The sequence below is a fragment of the Ovis canadensis genome, chromosome X (genome assembly GCF_042477335.2).
Source record: "Ovis canadensis isolate MfBH-ARS-UI-01 breed Bighorn chromosome X, ARS-UI_OviCan_v2, whole genome shotgun sequence".
In the NCBI taxonomy this organism is placed as follows: Eukaryota; Metazoa; Chordata; class Mammalia; order Artiodactyla; family Bovidae; genus Ovis; species Ovis canadensis.
Genome location: NC_091727.1, coordinates 50,795,277 through 50,817,010, shown reverse-complemented (window position 1 = coordinate 50,817,010; position 21,734 = coordinate 50,795,277). Strand labels below are relative to the sequence as shown.

At 41.2% G+C, this 21,734-nt stretch overlaps 1 protein-coding gene across 3 annotated transcripts in view; it reads left to right on the top strand.

The window, feature by feature from the left end:
- KLF8 (KLF transcription factor 8) overlaps positions 1–21,734 on the top strand; it is a 297,918-nt gene that overhangs the window by 214,871 nt on the left and 61,313 nt on the right. The window lies entirely within an intron of this gene.

Genomic DNA, 21,734 nt, shown 5'->3' with positions numbered 1-21,734 from the left:
TTTCTTATATAGCCTAAAGTCAGGAAGGTTGTTTCCTCCAGCTCCATTCTTCTTTCTCAATATTGCTTTGGCTATTTGGGGTGTTTTGTGTTTCTATATGGATTGTGAGATTTCTTGTTCTAGTTCTGTGAAAAATACCATTGGTAATTTAATACGGGTTGCATTGAATCTGTTGATTTCATTTGGTAGTGTAGTCATATTCATAATATTGATTTTTCCAACACAAGAACATGAAATATCTCTTTGTCTGTTTATATTGTATTTGATTTCTTTTATCAGTGTCTTACAGTTGTCTGTATATAGCTCTTTTGTCTCCTTAGGTAGGTTTATTCCTAGGTATTTTATTCTTTTTGTTGCAACGGTAAACGGGATTGATTTCTTAATTTCTCTTTCTGGCATTTCATTGTTAGTCTATAGTAATGCAAGTTATTTCTGTGTATTGATTTTTTATACTGCTACTTTGCTAAATTCACTGATTAACTCTAGTAATTTTCTAAGAGTACCTTTAGGGTTTTCTAAGTATAGTATCATGTTGTCTACAAGCAGTGAGACTTTTAATTCTTTTTTCCTGATCTGTATTCCCTTTATGTCTTTTTCTTCTCTGATTGCCATGGCTAGACTTCCAAAATTATGTTGAATAATATTAGTGAGAGTGAGTACTCTTGTCTTATTCCTGATCTTAGATGGAATGCTTTCAGTTTTTCACAATTGAGAATAACATTTGCTGTGGGTTTATCATATATGGCCTTTATTATGTTTAGGTAGTTTCTTTCTGTGTCCATTTTTGAAGAGTTGTTATCATAAATGGGTGTTGAATGTTGGAAAAATCTTTTTCTTCTTCAATTGAGATTATCATATGCGTTTTATCTATCACTTGTTAATATAGTGTATCACATTGACTTATTTGTGTATATTGAAGATTTCTTGCATCCCTGTTATAAACCTGACTTAATCATGACATACAATCTTTTAAAGGTGTTGTTGAAATCTGTTTGTTAGAATTTTGTTTAAGATTTTTGCATCTATGTCCATCAGTGATATTGGCCTGTAATCTTCTTTTTTATGTTTTGTTCTGGTTTTGGTATTAGGGTGACATTGGCCTCATAGAATGAATTTGGAAGTGTTCCTTCCTCTGCAAGTTTTTGGAAGAGTTATAGGAGGATATGGATTAGCTCTTCTCTAAACAAGGTGAAAAAACAACCCTCAGGATGGGAGAAAGTAATAGCAAATGAAACAACTGACAAAGATTTAATTTCAAAATATTAAAGCAGCTCATACAAATCAATACCAAAAGCAAGCAAACAAACAAACAAACAAAAAACAGAGAACCCAATCAATAAGTGGGCAATAGACCTAAGCAGACATTTCTCCAAAGACATATAGATGGTTAATAAACACATGAAAAGATGCTCAACATCAGTTTATTAGAAAAAAAAATGTGAATCAAAACTACAATGAGATATCACCTCATGCTGCTCAGAATGACCATCTATAAAAAAAATTACAAACAATAAATGCTGGAGAGGGTATGGAGAAAAGGGAACCTTCTTACACTGTTGGTGGAATTGTAAATTGATACAGCCACTTTGCAGGACAGTATGGAGATTCCTTTAAAAAATAGGAATAAAACCACTTTACATTGCAACCTTTCCTGTACTAGGCATATACCCTGAGGAAACCAAAACTGAAAGTGGCAAATGTATCCCAATGTCATTGCAGCTCTATTTACAGTAGCTAGAACATGGAACCAACCTTGATGTTCATCAATAGATGAATAGATATAGAAGCTATGTTACAAAGATACAATGGAATATTACTCAGCCATAAAAAAAAAAAAACACATTTGGGTCAGACCTAATGAGGTGGATGAACCTAGAGCCTATTATACACAGTGAAGTAAGTCAGAAAGAGAAAAACAAATATCATACAGTAACACATATATATGAAGAAAGATGATACTGATGAACCTATCTACATCAGAGCAGCAGTGGAGACATAGACATCAAGAATGGGCTTATGGACATGACTGGAGAGAGAAAGGAAAGGGTTGGAGGTATTGAGTGAGTAACATGAAAGCATACATTACAATATGTAAAATACTCAGTCGAATTTTGCTTTATGACTCTGGAAACCAAAACTAGGGCTCAGTAACCACCAAGAGGGATGGGATGGGAGAGAGATGGAAGAGACGTTCAAGTGGGAGGGGACATGGATAAACCTATGAATGATTTATGCTGATGTTTGTTAGAAACCAACACAATACTGTAAAGAAATTATCCTTCAATTAAAAATAAATACATTTTTAAAATAGTTGTTAGCATTTGCCTTATGTATTGAGGTGCTCCTATGTTAGGTGCATATACATTTATAACTGTTATGTCTTCTTCTAGGATTGATCCCTTGATCATTATGTAGATCTTTCTTTGTCTCTTTTAATGGTCTTTATCTGAAAGCCTGTTTTATCTGATATGATTATTGCTACTCCCACTTTCTTTTGGTCTCTATTTGCATGAAATATCTTTTTCCAGACCCTCACTTTCTTTTTTTTTTTTTTTTTTCAGACCCTCACTTTCAGTCTGTATGTGGCCCTAGGTTCAAGGTAGATCTCTTGTACACAACATTTATAAGGGTCTTGTTTTTTTTTTTTTTTTAATCAATTTGTCCATTCTTTCTGACACACTAGTAAAGTAATGCTCAAAGTTCTCGAAGTCAGACTTCAACAGTACGTGAACCATGAACTTCCAGATGTTCAAGCTGGTTTTAGAAAAGGCAGAAGAACCAAAGATCAAACTGCCAACATCCGTTGGATTATCAAAAAAACAAGAGAGTCCCAGAAGCACATCTATTTCTGCTTTATTGACTATGCCAAATCCTTTGACTGTGTGGATCACCACAAAGTGTGGGAAATCTTTAAAGAGATGGGACTACCAGACCATCCGACCTGCCTCTTGAGAAATCTGTAGGAAAGTCAGGAAGCAACAGTTAGAACTGGACATGGAATGACAGACTGGTTCCAAATAGGGAAAGGAGTACATCAAGTTTGTATATTGTCACCCTACTTATTTAACTTATAGGCAGAGTACATCATGAGAAACGTTGGGCTGGATGAAGCACGAGCTAGACTCAAGATTGCTGGGAGAAATGTCAATAACCTCAGATATGCAGATGACACCACCTTATGGCAGAAAGCAAAGAAGAACTAAAGAGGCTCTTGGTTAAAATGAAAGAGGACAGTGAAAATTTGGCTTAAAGCTCAACATTCAGAAAACTAAGAACATGGCATCTGGTCCCATCACTTCATGACAAATAGATGGGTAAACAGTGGAAACAGTGTCAGATTTTATCTTTTGGGTCTCTACAATCACTGCAGATGGTGACTGCAGCCATGAAATTTAAAGACGCTTACTCCTTGGAAGGAACGTTATGACCAACCTAGACAGCATATTAAAAAGTAGAGACATTACTTTGCCAACAAAGGTCCATCTAGTCGAGGCTATGGTTTTTCCAGTAGTCATGTATGAATGTGAGAGTTGGACTGTTAAGAAAGCTGAGTGCCAAAGAATCGATACTTTTCAACTGTGGTGTTGGAGAAGACTCTTGAGAGTCCCTTGGACTGGAAGAAGATCCAACTAGTCCATCCTAAAGGAAATCAGCCCTGAATGTTCATTGGAAGAGCTGATGCTGAAGCTGAAAGTCCAATACTTTGGCCGCTTGATGTGAAAAACTGACTCATTGGAAAATAACCTGATGCTGAGAAAGACTGAAGGCGGGAGGAGAAGGGGACAACAGAGGATGAGATGGTTGGATGGCATCACCTACTCAATGACATGAGTTTATGTAAACTCATGATTTGAGTTGAGTTGGTGATGGACAGGGAGGCATGGCATGCTGCAGTCCATGGGGTTGCCCAGAGTCAGACATGACTGACCGACTGAACTGAACTGTCCACTCTTTGTCTTTTGGTTGAATCATTTAACCCATTTATGTTTAGGGTAATTATTGATAACTGTAATTCCATTACCATTTACTTATTGTTTGGGGTTGGTTTTTATAAACGTTTTCTATGTTTCCTGTCTAAAGAAAATTCTTTAGCATTTATTGAAGAACTGGTTTGGTGGTGCTGAATTCTATCAGCTTTTGCTTGTCTGTAAATCTTTCGATTTTTCCTTCCAATCTGAATGAGATCCTTTTTGAGTAAAGTAATCTTGGTTGTAGGTTTTTCCCTTTCATCACTTTAAATATATCCTGACATTCCTTTCTGGCCTGAAAAGTTTCTGTTGAAAGATCAGCTTTTTCTTATCCCTATGGTGATCAACTTGTATGTTATTTGTTGCTTTTCCCTTGCTGGTTTTAATATTTGGTGTGTGTGTGTGTGTGTGTGTGTGTGTGTGTGTGTGTTTAGTTTGATTAATATGTGTCTTGGGTATTTCCTCCTTGGGTTTATAAAAAATGGGACTCTCTTGACTTCTTGAACTTGGGTGGCTATTTCCTTCTGAAAGTTTGTTGCTGAAACATGAAAAGACTGTGGGATTCTTGGCTTCTGGAAGAGAAGAATTCCATCTGGGGCCAGAGACCAGGCTTGATCGCTCAGAGCTTTTGGGCAATAGAGTTATATTAAAGTACAAAAGGGATTCAGAAAGCTTTTGACATAGACATCAGAAGGTGGCAGAAAGAGTACCCTCTTGCTAGTGTTAGCAATGGAGTTATATATCTCCAATTAGTTATTACAATGAGTCAAAATAGTGTCTGGAGGTTGTAAAGACCTCACTAGACCTCCCATAATTTACATTTTAAGATAACAGGATTAGCCAGAAGGTTTTTTTTCCAGAGACTGTCCTCAAGCAGGATACATTATTGTTATATAATCCTAAGGAATGTAGAGGGGAAAAAAAAGTTTGTCCTTTCTTCCTCCTTGAGCATTCCAGACCCCTCTCTCCTTGGGGACACTTAGACTTCTTATCAACCTGCCTAGGAAATGACTCTCTTATTCCCCCTTTTCTTTCAGGAGAATTATGTTGCCAAGGGAAAGGGACATCATTTTCATTCCATAAGTACTTCCTGCTGTTGATGGGGCATGGTCCCTAAATTGTTGAGGCAACATATTCTCCTAACCCTCATATTGAGGGTCTCTGATCCAGGGGACCCAAGTAATAGTTGGAGGAGGCTGTGGCACTCATAGGAGCTTGGACAACCACTTGTAACTTAAAAGTCTTCATGAGACTAGAAACAAATCCAATCACAAAGTTATGGATGCAGGGAGCAAACAGCAAAAACAGAACAATCAGAATTATTGTAATTAAGATAGTTTTCCACCATGGGGAACTAGTTGACGTCTCCCAAAGTGAGGCAATTGAGGCTTCAGGAATATCCATAGCCTCAATCATCTTGTTCATATGTTTAGTAAAATGAGTAGCACTAGTGGGTTTGGAAGATCCTCTGGAGAAGGAATTGGCAGCCCACTCCAGTATTCTTGCTTGGAAAATCCCATGGACAGAGGAGCCTGGCAGGCTGCAGTCCACGGGGTCACAGAGAGTCGGACATGACTGAGTGACTTCACTTTCACTTTCAGTGCTCATATCAGGTATATATGTACAGCATTGGGTATGAATAATGGCACAAGTTCCTCCTTGTGCAGCTATCAGAATATCTAAAGCCAATCTGTTTTGTAAGACCACCTTTCTAATTTGTGCTTGTTCGGCATTAAGAGCTACAATAGGTTTTGAGAATCTTGTAATGCCTGTTGAGTAAAATTAGTCAAACCATCCACTTATAGCATAACATCTGTAGTTCCCAGAGAGGGAACAAATACTGGAGCCAAATAATACAGACCTTGCCCACTGAGTTTTAAGGTGTGGTAAATTAGCAGGCTTTTTTTTGAAGCTCTGAAAATATAAAGCCGTGAGTAAAAGCTAGACCTAGGGTGCATCTCCCTATCCAACCAGGGGGAAGCCATGCCCATAGGTAAGAGCCACGTATCCAGTAGGTCCCATCTGGAGCAAGCCATATGACTGAGATATCCAGTCCCAATCAGTGTCGGGCCAGACAAAGGGAGGACCTGCATTGGGGTGGGAAAACATGGGAATGATTGTATATTTCCTGAGGTAGAAATCCCAAGTGTTTCCAAATATTATAATTGAGTTGTTGACTAACTTCTGGGGATGGCTCTATCTATTCCCAGCATATAGAGGCAGTAGATATTAGACGTCCTTTTTCAGGAGTTAACCATATAACCCCATCCCATATTTGATAAACGTCAGATAAAAAACCATTAAATCTAGACCCATTTACCTTATGTGTAGTGAAATAGTCATTAAACTGAGACAATGTATAACCAAAACTAAAAGTCACATTATGTCCATAGTTAAAGTACAAAGTGTTTCACCAGTCCATCATAGGGTTGTTAGATGTCATCAGTTTAAGAAGAGGCATCTCTGCAATTGTTGTTGAAGGTATTTGCAGACTTGGAGAAAGTCTTTTCCTTGAAGTGGAGATGTCCACCATGGGAAGCCTTCCACTGATGAAGAGGGGAGCACTCTGCAGACCCAGCAGTTAGACCAATTGTGGAATGCAGCATAGGAGTGAGCCCAGGACAGGAAGGCATTGTCTTGAGGATCAAACGGCAGACTCAGGATTTTTGGATTCAGCAGTAGTAGGCACACATAGATTATCAGGCCCATCTGAAAAATACCAAGTCAGAGCATAGAAAGTACAGACATAAAATGACACCACTTAGTTCTGGTCAGTTTTTAACTCGAGTATGATGTACACACGAATCAATTCCTGGCACTTTGACAGCTGTGGGAGAAGAAAGAATAACCTGGTAAGGGCCCACCCAGAGGGGCTGGAGGGGTTGGCCCCCAGATCCCAATGTTTTTATCAGGACCTCAGTTCCTGGCTCAAATAGAGGCTTGCTTGACTCAGAGGCTGTGTCAGGAGTCATCTCCCAGAGTTCTTTTAATGCCTATTGAAAAGCTGAGAGCTGAGTTACATAACTAGTTAATTCCAAGGCTCCAGGGTCTATAACAATGTCTATGCATAAGAAAGCCCTTCCATAAATACATTCAAAGGGGGACAGTCCCTCCTTTTAGGGGGCAGTTTGAGCCCTCATTAAAGCTATGTGTAGAACTTTAATCCAGTTGTCCTGTGTCTCTTGAGTTAATCTGTGCAGGTGTCTTTTGATAATGTCATTAGCCTTTTCAACCTTTCCTGAGGATTGGGGTCTCCAGGAACAATGTAAGTGATATTCTATTCCTAGAGCTTTAGATACCGCGTGAGTTACAGCAGCTTTAAAGGTGGAGCCATTGTCACTCTGAAGGCTCCGTGGCAGCCCAAACCTATGGATAATTTCATGGATTAAAATCTTTATAACCTCCTTAGCCTGTTCGCTACGACAGGGAAAGGCCTCAATCCATACAATAAAAGTATCCACGCAAACTTATAAGCAAGAATATCCATTAGCTTTTGGCATATGAGTCAAATCAATTTCCCAGTCCTCTCCAGGATATTTTCCTCTTTGTTGTAACCCAGATTTTGCTAGCTTTCCAGTCTTTGGGTTATTTTTCTGACAAACCTCACACCTTTTAATAATATTCTTTAAAGTTTTCATTACATTTTTACCATCAAACAAAGGAGAAGTCATCTGGTAAGTACTCTCTGCACCCAAATGAAAACTCTGGTGTAAACCCTTAAGAATTTTCCATTGAGCATTTTCAGAAATTATTAATCATCCATCTTCCAACTGTAACCATTTTTACCAGTAATTTTTGCTCTTCTTTTCTCATATCTTTCTAATTTTTCCTCAGTATATTGTGGTTTCTCCTGTTCCACAGGACCTGTCTAGATTAAAGCCATCTGTAGTGAAGGGGTTTTGTAGATGCAGCTTTTCTGGCTTGACAGTCACCCAGCTGATTACCTTTGGCTACTTTACTCCCATTCCTGTTCTGCCCTTTGCAATGCATAACAGCTACTTCCTTGGGACAATATATAGCAGTTAAAAGACTCTTGATCTCTCTGAAATGTTTATTAGGTTCTCCTGTTGCTGTTTTAAACTGTCTTTCTTTCCATATTGCAGCATGAGCATGTAAAGTCAAATAAGCATACTTAGAATCAGTGTAGATATTTACTTGCTGCCCTTTGCTTAACTCTAGAGCTCAGGTCAGAGCCATAAGCTCCGCTAACTGAGACCTGGTTCCCTCGGGGAGAGATTTTGCTTCTAAAACCTGTTCAGCAGTCACCACGGTTTAACCTGCTTTACACTTTCCATCCCAAACAAAAGAACTGCCATCTGTAAATATTTCCATGTCAGGGTTGTCTAATGGGGTATCCATTAGATCTTCCCAAACTACATAGTTTAAAGTTAGAAATCGGGAACAATCATGATCAGGTGTTTCATTTTCCTTCTCAGGAAGGAAAGTGGCAGGATTTAAATTTCCACAAACTTTAAGCTTAGTTACTGATCCTTCTAACAACAATGACTGATATTTAAGAAGCCTACTGTCTGTCATCTAAATATTAACCTTAGAATTTAAGATTCCACTCACATCATGAGAGGTCAGTACAGTGAGGTGTCATCCATTAATTATTTTTAAAGCTTCAGGTGTTAATAAAGCCATTGCCCCAATTACTCTTAGACAGTGGGGCCACCCGCATGAAATTACATCTAATTCTCTGCTTAGATAAGGAATAGGTTGCTGGTGAGGCCCTCGGGGTTGTGTCAAAACTTCTAACGCCATACCCTTTCTTTCAGTGACAAATTAAATTCTCACCCGGTGGGCAAGCTCAAAGCTTGCAGGAGAGCAGTCTGAAGAACCTTAAAAGCCTTTCGAGTATCTGAAGACCAAACCAGTTTATCGGTTTGGGCCTGCTGAGTTTAAGCTATGAAAGTGAAAGTGAAAGTGAAGCCGCTGAGTCTTGTCTGACTCTTTGCGACCCCATGGACTGTAGCCCACCAGGCTCCTCCGTCCATGGGATTCTCCAGGCAAGAATACTGGAGTGGGTTGCCATCAGCTGTAAGTTTATATAAAGGCCAGGCAAGTTCCCCATAACCAGGAATCCAAATGTGACAGTAGCCCGTGATTCCCCAAATTCCTCTCAATTGCCTTAAACTCATAGGTAGGAGATGATTTAGTATAAGTTTAATTCTCTCAGGGCCTATAGCCCTAGTCCCTTCTGATATGATTAGGTGCAGATATCTAACAGATTGTTGACAAAGCTGAGCCTTTTCTCTTGATGCCTTGTAACCGCAGCCTGCCAGAAAGTTTAAGAAATCTTCTGAGGCTCGTGAAAAAGCTTCCTCAGAGATCAAATTGCCAACATCTGCTGGATCATGGAAAAAGCAAGAGAGTTCCAGAAAACATCTATTTCTGCTTTATTGCCTATGCCAAAGCCTTTGATTGTGTGGATCACAATAAACTGTGGAAAATTCTGAAAGATACGGGAATACCAGACCATCTAGCCTGCCTCTTGAGAAATCTGTATGCAGGTCAGGAAGCAACAATTCAAACTGGAAAATGGAACAACAGACTGGTTCCAAATAGGAAAAGGAGTACATCAAGGCTGTATATTGTCACCCTGCTTATTTAACTTCTATGCAGAGTACATCATGAGAAATGCTGGACTGGAAGAAACACAAGCTGGGATCAAGATTGCCGGGAAAAATATCAATAACCTCAGATATGCAGATGACACCACCCTTATGGCAGAAAGTGAAGAGGAGCTAAAAAGCCTCTTGATGAAAGTGAAAGTGGAGAGTGAAAAAGCTGGCTTAAAGCTCAACATTCAGAAAATGAAGATCATGGCATCCGGTCCCATCACTTAATGGGAAATAGATGGGGAAACAGTGGAAAAAGTGTCAGACTAATTTTTTTAGGCTCCAAAATCACTGCGGATGGTGACTGCCGCCATGAAATTAAAAGACGCTTACTCCTTGGATGAAAAGTTATGACCAACCTAGATAGTATATTCAAAAGCAGAGACACTACTTTGCCGACTAAGGTCCGTCTAGTCAAGGCTATGGTTTTTCCAGTGGTCATGTATGGATGTGAGAGTTGGACTGTGAAGAAGGCTGAGCGCCGAAGAATTGATGCTTTTGAACTGTGGTGTTGGAGAAGCCTCTTGAGAGTCCCTTGGACTGCAAGGAGATCCAACCAGTCCATTCTGAAGGAGATCAGCCCTGGGGATTTCTTTGGAAGGAATGATGCTAAAGCTGAAGCTCCAGTACTTTGGCCACCTCATGTGAAGAGTTGACTCATTGGAAAAGACTCTGATGCCTGGAGGGATTGGGGGCAGGAGGAGAAGGGGATGACAGAGGATGAGATGGCTGTATGGCATCACGGACTCGATGGACGTGAGTCTGAGTGAACTCCAGGAGATGGTGATGGACAGGGAGGCCTGGCATGCTGCAATTCATGGGGCCGCAAAGAGTCAGACACGACTGAGAGACTGAACTGAACTGAACTGTCTCAGCACAGAGTGAAATATCATCTACATATTGTAACACCACCACTTCAGATCTATTAAAGTTTTGTAGATCCTGTGACAAACTTTGTCCAAATAAGTGAGGACTGTCACGAAATCCCTGGGGCAAAGCTATCCAGGTTAACTGAGAAGTTGGCTGTGTAGAGTCCTCAGAGGCAAATAGAAATTGACTTTCCTCCGCCAAAGGCACTGAATAGAAGACATCTTTCAAATCAATGACTGAGAAATATTTGGCTCTTTCCGGAATTTCAGACAATAGAGTATAAGGATTAAGCACCATGAGGTGTAAAGGAACTGCTGCTGCTGCTGCTAGGTCACCTCAGTCGTGTCTGACTCTATCCAACCCCATAGATGGCAGCCCACCAGAAGCCCCCATCCCTGGGATTCTCCAGGCAAGAACACTGGAGTGAGTTGCCATTGCCTTCTCTGGTAAAGGGACTTCTCCAATGCATGAAAGTGAAAGTGAAGTCGCTCAGTCGTGTCAGACTCTTAGCGACCACATGGACTGCAGCCTACAGGCTCCTCCACCCGTGGGATTTTCCAGGCAAGAATACTGGAGTGGATTGCCATCGCCTTCTCTGGTAAAGGGACTACAGCCTTATTTATTATTCATAAATCTTGAACTAGTTCCATTTACCATTTGATTTCTTTATACCGAAAATAGAAGTGTTGCATGAACTGTTACAGGGAATTAATAGCCCCTGCTGCTTTAAATTCTCAATGAAGGATTTTAACCCTTTCTTAACCTCGGATTTCAGTGGATACTGCTTCTTATGTGAAATAAGCGTGGGTCTTTGAGCTTGACAGCTACAGGAATATCATTTTGTGGTCAAGCCACAGATTTTCCATCAGCCCATACTCTAGGACTTACATTTTGTTCAATTAAAGGGAGAGAAAGGGAAGGCTCCATATTCATGAAAACAGAGGCATGTACTTTACTCAGTATATCCCTCCCCAAAAGGGCTGATGGAGATTCTGGCACAATCAGAAACTCATATGAAAATAGCACAGAGTCCCAGTCACAACTTACAGAAGAACTGAAGTGATACCTTTTTTGCTTATACAGATAGTCCCATTACAGAAGCAGATTGGGAAGAAAGTGGGCCAGGGGCTTCAGTAAGCACAGAGTAAGTTGCCCCAATGTCTAAAAGGAAATCAATGGATTGGCCTCCCACAGTTATTAATACCCAGGGTTCCTCAGGTGTAATTAGGATGGGAGCTTGTGTGGGGACCCCCAGGCACTTTCAGTCCTGGTTGTCTTGAGAGTCCGACCCCTGAAACCTACGCCTCTGGGGAAAGTCTCTTTTCCAGTGTGGTCCTTTGCAGACAGGACATGGAGCCGGGGGCAGCTTAGATGCCTGAGGGCAATCCCACTTGAGGTGCGCCTCCTGTCCAGAGTAATAGCAAGCCGATCCTTTTCGACCTGGGTCCTTGTGGGCATTTTTCTCAGGCTTTTTAAGAATGGTTCTCATAGCAATTGAGAGGGCTTCCACCTGTTCCTTTGTCTTTTTCTGCCTTTCTTTCTTTTCCTCATATTCCCTACCATAATAGACTGTCTGAGCCAGTTGTAACAGATTATCTAAAGACTGATTTGGTCCATACGCCCATTTTAATAGCTTACGGTGGATATCTGGAGCCAACTGAGTGAGAAATCTATCTTTTAAGATCACTTTTCCTGCTTTACTTCCGGGATCAATCTCAGTGAATCTGTGAAGGGCTTCTTTCAGTCTATCTAGGAATTTACCAGGAGCTTCCTTCTCCTACTAATCTATGTTTGCCAACGTGGCCTGTTAGGTCCATGAGTCAAGGCAAATTAGAAGGGGTCAAAGAGGAGATGGCAAGAGTGAACGTCAACATTCTAGGAACCAGCGAACTAAAATGGATTAGAATGGGTGAATTTAACTCAGATGACCACTATATCTACTACTGTGGGCAGGAATCCTTTAGAAGGAATGGAGTAGCCATCACAGTCAACAAAACAGTCCGAAATGCAGTACTTTGATGCAACTTAAAAACGACAGAATGAACTCTGTTCATTGCCCAGGAAAACTATTCAGTATCACAGTAATCTAAGTCTATGCTCCAACCAGTAACACTGAAGAAGCTGAAGATGAATGGTTCTATGAAGACCTACAAGACCTTTTAGAACTAACACCCAAGAAAGATGTCCTTTTCATTATACTGGACTGGAATGCAAAAGTAGGATGTAAAGAAACACCTGGAGTAACAGGCAAATTTGGCCTTGGAGTACGGAATGAAGCAGGGCAAAGGCTAATAGAGTTTTGCCAAGAGAACACACTGGTCATAGCAAACACCCTCTTTCAACAGCACAAGAGAAGACTCTACACATGGACACCACCAGATAGTCAACACCAAAATCTGATTGATTATATTCTTTGCAGCCAAAGACCAAGAAGCTCTATACAGTCTGCAAAACAAGAACAGGAGCTAACTGTAACTCAGATCATGAACTCCTTATTGCCAAATTCAGAGTTAAATTGAAGAAAGTAGGGAAAACTGCTAGACCATTCAGTCTAGCAGTCTAAATCAAATCCCTTATGATTATACAGTAGAAGTGAGAAATAGATTTAAGGCACTAGATCGCATAGACAGACTGCCTGATGAACTATGGATGGAAGTTCATGACATTGTACAGGAGTCAGGGATCAAGACCATCCTCATGGAAAAGAAATGCAAAAAATCAAAATGGCTGTCTTAGGAGGCCTTACAAATAGCTGAGAAAAGAAGAGAAGCCAAAAGCAAAGGAGAAAAGGAAAGATATACTCATTTGGATGCAGAATTCCAAAGAGTAGCAAGGAGAGATAAGAAAGCCTTCCTCAGTGATCAGTGCAAAGAAATAGAGGAAAACAACAGAATGGGAAAGACTAGAGATCTCTTCAAGAAAATTAGAGATACCAAGGGAACATTCCATGTAAAGATGGGCTCAATAAAAGACAGAAATGGTATGGACCTAACAGAAGCAGAAGATATTGAGAAGAGGTGGCAAGAATACACAGAAGAACTGTACAAAAAAGATCTTCATGACCAAGATAATCACGATGGTGTGATCACTCACCTAGAGCAAGACATCCTGGAATGTGAAGTCAAGTGGGCCTTAGAAAGCATCACTACGATCAAAACTAGTGGAGCTGATGGAATTCCAGTTGAGCTATTTCAAATCCTGAAAGATGATGCTGTGAAACTGCTGCAGTCAATATGTCAGCAAGTTTGGAAAACTCAGCAGTGGCCACAGGACTGAAAAAGGTCAGGTTTCATTCCAATTCCAAAGAAAGGCAATGCGAAAGAGTGTTCAAACTACCGCACAATTGTACTCATCTCACATGCTAGTAAAGTAATGCTCAAAATTCTCCAAGTCAGACTTCAGCAATACATGAACGGTGAACTTCCTGATGTTCAAGCTGGTTTTAGAAAAGGCAAAGGAAACAGATCAAATTGCCAATGTCTGCTGGATCATTGAAAAAGCAAGAGAGTTCCAGAAAAACATCAATTTCTGCTTTATTGACTATGCCAAAGCCTTTGTGTGGATCACAATAAACTGTGGTAAATTCTGAAAGAGATGGGAATACCAGACCACCTGACCTACCTCTTGAGAAACCTGTATGGAGATCAGGAAGCAACAGTTAGAACTGGACATGGAATGACAGACTGGTTCCAAATAGGAAAAGGAGTACGTCAAGGCTGTATATTGTCACCCTGCTTATTTAACTTCTATGCAGAGTACCTCATGAGAAACGCTGGGCTGGGAGAAGCACAAGCTGGAATCAAGACTGCCGGGAGAAATATCAATAACCTCAGATATGCAGATGACACCAGCCTTATGGCAGAAAATGAAGAGGAGCTAAAAAGCCTCTTGATGAAAGTGAAAGAGGAGAGTCAAAAAGTTGGCTTAAAGCTCAACATTCAGAAAACGAAGATCATGGCATCTGGTCCCATCACTTCATGGGAAATAGATGGGGAAACTGGAAACAGTGTCAGACTTTATTTTCTTGAGCTGCAAAATCACTGCAGATGGTGATTGCAGCCATGAAATTAAAAGACGCTTTCTCCCTGGAAGGAAATTTATGACCAACCTATACAGCATATTAAAAAGCAGAGACATTACTTTGCCAACAAAGGTCCGTCTAGTCAATGCTATGGTTTTGACAGGGTCATGTATGAATGTGAGAGTTGGACTGTGAAAAAAGCTGAGTGCTGAAGAATTGGTGCTTTTGAACTGTGGTATTGCAGAAGACTCTTGAGAGTCCCTTGGACTGCAAGGAGATCCAACCAGTCCATTCTGAAGGAGATAACTCCTGGGTGCTCTTTGGAAGGATTGATGCTGAAGCTGAAACTCCAGTACTTTGGCCACCTCATGAGAAGAGTTAACTCATTGGAAAAGACTCTGATGCTGGGAGGGATTGGGGGCAGGAGGAGAAGGGCACGACAGAGGATGAAATGGCTGGATGGCATCACTGACTTGATGGACATGAGTTTGGGTAGACTCCAGGAGTTGGTGATGGACAGGGAGACCTGGCGTGTTGCGATTAATGGGGTCGCAAATAGTCAGACATGACTCAGCGACTGAACTGAACTTAGCTGAAGGGCTTAACGCGTGCTTGCTGAGTCCTTCAAGAATACATCTGACAAAATGACTCTGATCCCATCTTCCTTTAGCCGTGTTATAGTCCTAATCTGTTTCTTTAGTTGGGATCGTCTGATTCCCAATGGAGAGGGGGGCTGTCTCATCCTCCCTCTTCCCTACTGATTCATTACCAAGCCTTTCATCTCCATAAGCAACCACTTTTTCCAAAACTCGACTTTTTGAGTTGGGAGTCAGTGTTTGTCCCAAGATATACATCACATCCTTCCAAGTAAGGTCATAAAGCAGGGTAACACCTTTAAAATCTCTAATATATTTTTCCAGGTATTCTAAATAATCTCCCAGATCCTCCTCAATTCTTTGTATTTCTTGATAAGAAAAGGGCTTATTAACTCTGATAGACTGATTATTTCTTCCGGTATGTGTTTCATAAAGGGGCAACAGCTGTTCCTTGGCCTTCCTGGCTTTTCTGCACATATGAACCCAGAGATAGATTAGAGAAACCTGCTTTACTTTATCTCTTTGCCTCCTGTCCTCCATCTCATCTCTTACTTCAGTGGTCTGAGTTTCTATTGAAACCAGAACAGTCTGAGGTCGTACAGAGACCGGATTTGTTTGGACCTCTACTTGGGCAGTTTGAACCTCACTTTGGGTTTTTACGGAGACCAAGGCAACTCTTCTTGGGGGGTGGGGTGTTCTCTGACTTCCAGTTTGCCTAGTTTGGAGCCCCAGGTTGGGGGCAAAGGAGGAGGACAGGAGAGAGCTGAAGGTGTCACACCGAAATCTATATCCTTAGGACAAAAGTCTGGCATATTTCATAGAGAGAAAAGGACAACACATATGCTTCTTCTACCCATTTTCCTTGTTTCCTACAGATTCGGACTAATTTTAAAACAGTATTATACTTAAGAGACCCTCCAACTGGCCATTGTTCACCATCCTCTGGTGGGTACCACAGCCATGCAATATCACATAGGAAGACCATGTGTGTCTTCTTTAAGCTCTGGGGATCAAATCTATCCCAGTTTTTCCAGATACATTTCAAAGGAGTGAGGCTGGAATTGTTAGGTCCCATCTTTAAGAAAGAAAAAAAGGGACCAGCACCATCTTTCTACTGGAGGCATCCCTCCCTGCTCTAGTTGGGGGTGTAGACAGACTTTACACCAAAGCTTTTCTTTGCTGGTCAGACTTAGTCTGTCCCTTACTGACGCAGGTGCCATTCTCACCCTCCCGGTTCTACCACCGAGACGGGGTGGGGATGCACCAGGGGTAGACCTGATGGCATCCCTGACTGACGTCCATCTTCTCACCATTAAAACCTTGCTTGCCTCTGATGCCACCCAGGGTGCAATCAGAATTACCTTTCAGAATGCCTCCCAGGCTAAGAGTGCTGGGGGAAACAAACATTTGTCACATGAGTGCCTGTGCACGATCCTGAGTATATTCCTGACCACAATAAGACCAGTACAAACATAAAACTGAGATGTTCCTTCCAAGTGTCACCACACCAGTATAAGAGCCTCCTCTGGTCCACTAAGAGCCAGCGTTACCAAAGGAGAAAAACCCATTGTAGTTCCAATCTGAGTAACCTTTAACCTCAGAGATGCTCTTGTAGCTAGAGCCCCATCTAATTTCTGAACTTTTGATTCCTAGTGAGGCTAGGCACTTCCTGACTTCCAAGTTTGGGACCTAAGTCATAGTACACAGTAACAGCATAGATCACAAGTCCCTTGAAAGTCTATGATCTGACAGATTAGGTTAGTACTTCTAATTCCCAAGGAGTTATGAAATGGTCAAAGAGACCAAAAAATTTGACCATGAAAGGAGAGTTCAATCCACATGCTTTGCCCATTTCTGGTCAGTCCCCAAAGGAGACATTGGGTGCCTCTTGGCATTGGCAGGTCGGTATAAACACCTGACAGGTTTCTGCCATAAGCAGTTTGAGGTCACTGAGGAACCTCAGAGCAGGGCTCCTCACTTCCTTCATACAGGGTGGGTCATTCATTTACATAAGCACACCGTAGAGTTAGTAAAGTACAGCAAAAAACATGTTCGCTACGAGAACAAAGAACTAGAGCTCCAAGCATCCTTACCTTGTCCTGAAGAATCCCAGACGAGCCCCCAAGATGAAAGGTTTTTGCTGAACCATGAAAAAACGCTGGGATTCTTTGCCTCCAGAGGAGAAGAATTCAATCCAGGGTCAGAGACAAAGCTTGATCACTCAGAGCTTTTGTGAAATAGAGTTTTATTAAAGTATAAAATGGATAGAGAAAGCTTCTGACAGACATGAGAAGGGGGACAGAAAGAGTACCCTCTTGCTAGTGTTATCAATGGAGTTATATATCTCCAATTAGTTATTACAGTGAATCAAAAGAATGTCTGGAGGTTGTAAAGACCTCACTAGACTTACTCCTATAATTTACATTTTAAGATAACAGGATTAGCCAGAAGGTTTTTTCCAGAGACTATCCTCAAGCAGGATATATTATTGTTATATAATCCTAAGGAATGTAGAGGGGGAAAAAAAGTTTGTCTTTTCTTCCTCCTTGAGAGTTCCAGACCCCTCTCTCCCAGGGGACACCTGGACTTCTTATCAACCTGCCTAGGAAATGACTCTCTCACTTCCCCATTTTGGAAAAGCTTTTAACTGTTATCTCCTCAAATATTTTCTCATGCCCTTTCCTTTTGTCTTGTACTTCTGGGATGCCTATAATTCAAATTTTGGGGCACTTAACATTGTCCCAGAGGTCTCTGAGATGGTGTCATTTCTTTTTCTTCTTTTTTATTTTTTTCCACTCTGCTTTATTTATTTCCATCATTGTATCTTCCAGCTCACTTATCCATTCTTCTGCCTCAGTTACCCTACTCTTGTTTCCTTCCAGAGTGTTTTTAATCTCAGTTTTTGTATTGTTCATTGCTGATTGACTGTTCTTTGTTTCTTCTAAGTCCTTGTTAAACATTTCTCGCATCTTCTCAATGCATGTCTAGTCTCTTTATCTATATCTCCATTTTGTTTTCAAGATTTTGGATCATCTTTACTATGAGTATTCTGAATTCTTTTTCATGTAGAATTCCTAACTCCTCATCTTTTGTTCAGTTTCATGGGTTTTTATCATATTCATTCACCTGCTGGATATTTCTCTGCTTTTTATTTTGTTTAGTTTGCTGTGTTTGGGGTCTTCTTTCTGCAGGCTGCAAGGTCATAGTTCCTCTTAACTGTAGAGTCTGCTTCCTGTGGGTGGGGTTGGGCCAATGGCTTATGAAGGTTTCCTGGTTGAGGAAACTTGTGTCTGTGTTCTGATGAATGAAGCTGGATCTCGTGTCTCTGGAAGGCAGTGCCATATCCAGTAGCAAGATATGGTGTGTCTATGGGTTTGGTATGGCGTTGGGCAGCCTGTCTGTTAATGTTTAAGGTTGTGTTCCTGTTCTGATGGAGGATTAGCATGGGATGTCTTGCACTGGAGCTTGCTGGCTCTTGAGTGGAGCTTTGTCTCTCTGTAGCTGTGGAGGCTTTTGGGTGCACTCTCATTTATTAATTTTCCCTGGGGTCAGGATTTCTATGATGGTCCAACATTCTGGAGATGTGCTTCCTGCCACTGGATTTCAGTCACCACCTTTTACAGTAGCATCAAGACTTGTCCACCCACAACATGGAAGATAAAACCCCTAGTTTAATGGTGAAGCAACTCTCCACAGCCAAGAACACCCAAAAAGCTTCACAGTTATATAGTGAAGAGAAGAAGGAGGAAGGGAAAAGGCGTAAGCAGAAGGAGAAAAGGGAACATCAAAAAAGAAGAGAGCAATCAAGACCATAATGAAATCCCTAAGTGAAAATGAATACTAAAAATTACACTCTTAAAGATCCAAAATTGGTAACAAAAGTTCAAACAGCAAAAATTAAAAGCCTAGAATTAAACGTTAGACTCTCAAAAGTACAATACAAAAAAAAAAAAAAAAACCACACCAAAATTAAAAATAGGAAATTTATTTAACAAATAAGATTTTTTAAGAAAGATAAAAGTAGGCTATGAAAAAGAGAAATTAAAGGAGTAATAACCATAGTAGGATGGTATGAGGAAATAAAGAAAAAGAAGAGGGGAAGAGGAGGGAAGGGAAAGGGAAAGGAAATGAATAAAAATTTAAACAAACTTTAAAATAATTAAATTTTACAAAAAGTGAACCTGTGTGTGATTCATGTCAATGTATGGCAAAAACCACTACAATATTGTAAAGAAATTGTCCTCAAATTAAAATAAATTGATTACTTATAAAATAATATATATATATTTTCATTTTAGAGGATGTGGTAGGATATATATGGTGTTAGTTAAATGAATGTAGGTCTGTTTCCTGTTTTCCTCCTATAGTCATGTTACCTACTCTGAAGGTCCTCCAGTATATCTAGAAATGTCTCTGGAGCTCTTCTGGGCAGTGTGGAGTCAGTTCAGTGTCAGATATTCCCTTGTTCTGGTTTGTACTTGTTCTGAAAGTCTACAGTTTCCCCTCAAATGCAGTCTCAGTTTAACTGCAAGATTTAATCTGTTATACCTGCCATTTCTGGGGCAGTTCCCCCTTGTTTACTTTGCTTAGGTTGGCCTCATTTGGTTGTAAGTCTGTCTTCAGTGTCTGATCTCCACTATGACACAAAGGAGCAAAAATGGCTTCTTAGTTTGGGCTCACTTCCTCAGTTGTGCTGTGGGAAGGGAGGGACACTGCAAACAAACCGCTGGTGTGTGTGGGGAGTACTTACAGCAGATGGACCACACAGGGGTTGTCACAGCCCAAGACACTGTGCACTTCCCAGGTCTAATCCACTCAGGCTCCTGGGTGCACCATGAGGACATAGTCCCAGGTGGGCTGTGCATCTCCTCAGGGGAGCTGGTCTCAGGCTGTGACACTCGCAGCAGATATGAGCTGTCCAGTATCCCAGGAAGACCTGGGTAGTGACTGGCAGCCCCCTTACAGCTTCGTAGGAGATGCAGTCTCTGGGGCCAAGACTGCAGTGGCCCCTTTGTCTTCTACCTCTGACAATCATGAGCCTGCCTTTCTGCCTCTGTAAGAAAAGAAAAAAAAAAAAAAAAGAAAGAAAGTGAAGTCGCTGAGTTGTGTCCAACTCTTTGCGATCCCATGGATCACCCACCAGACTCCTCTGTCAATGGAATTTTCCAGGCAAGAATACTGGAGTGGGTTGCCATTTCCTTCTCCAAAGAGGGCCATAAATGTCAGCTGGCTCGCTCTCCTTTGATATTCTCTAGGGTGTGATTCTTTGTTTCGTGACTGCACCAGGAGCAGAGTGCTGCCTTCCTGCAGGAATCGTCCTTTGTTTTTCTTTGTTTCTCTGGCGATCCCATGGTTTGGATTTTCCCTGTTCTGTCTGTGCTGTGTCACATTAGTCCCCTCAGAGTATTTTCATGACATTAAACTCTGGTCTTTTCCATAAGGACTGACGACACAGCCCACACCTCTGCACCCAGCCCCCACTCGCTGCAGGCATATGCAAGCATGTGAGCAGCTTCTTGGCTGACAATTGCTGTTCGGCACAATTTCTGTCATGAATTCTGTGGTGATTTTTTTTGTTGCTGTTGTTATGTTTTCCTCTGAGGTTACTAATGTCCCCATTGATCCCACCTGTGAGAGAGTTTCCTATTGTGTGGAAACTTCTCCTTCACGACTCCCACCCCAATATGTGTTTCTGTCCTGAAATCCTTTGTCTCCCTTTTCTTCTTTGTCCTTTGTCTGACTTCCTTCCAAAGAGATTGGTTTGCCTTTCTAGATATCTGGGATCCTCTGCTGGAGTTCAAAAGTTGTTTGTTGTGAGTTGCTCCACATGCAGATGAATTTTTGTTGTATTTGTGGGGGACAAAGTGGTCTCCCCATCCTATTCCTCTGCCATCTTAAGACTGCCCCCACTTTCGGTTTGTTTTTGTTAATCTTTTCTTTCTCTTGTGTTTCCTGACTATAGAAGTTGCTTTTACCTTTGTTGTAAAGCTGGTTTGGTGGTATTAAATTCTAGAATGGCATTCTCTTAACTTTTGCTTATCTGTAAAGCTTTTAATTTCTCCCTCAATTTTGAATGAAATCCTTGTTGGGTAGAGTAATCTTGATTTTAAATTTTTCTCTTTCAGTACTTTAAATATATCCTGCCATTCCCTTCTGGCTTGCAGAGTTTCTGCTGAAAGATCAGCTTTTAATTGTATAGGATTTCCCTCTGTGTTACTTGATGCTTTTAATATCTGTTCAGTTCAGTTCAGTCCTTCAGTCATGTCCGACTCTTTGCAACCCCATGAATTGCAGCACGCCCGGCCTCCCTGTCCATCGCCATCTCCTGGAGTTCACTCAGACTCACGTCCATCGAGTCAGTGATGCCATCCAGCCATCTCATCCTCTGTCGTGCCCTTCTCCTCCTGCACCCAATCCCTCCCAGCATCAAAGAGTCAACTCTTTGCATGAGGTGGCCAAAGTACTGGAGTTTCAGTTTTAGCATCATTCCCTCCAAAGAACACCCAGGGCTGATCTTCAGAATGGACTGGTTGGATCTCCTTGCAGTCCAAGGGACTCTCAAGAGGCTTCTCCAACACCACAGTTCAAAAGCATCAATTCTTCTGCTCTCAGCCTTCTTCACAGTCCAACTCTCACATCCATACATGACCACAGGAAA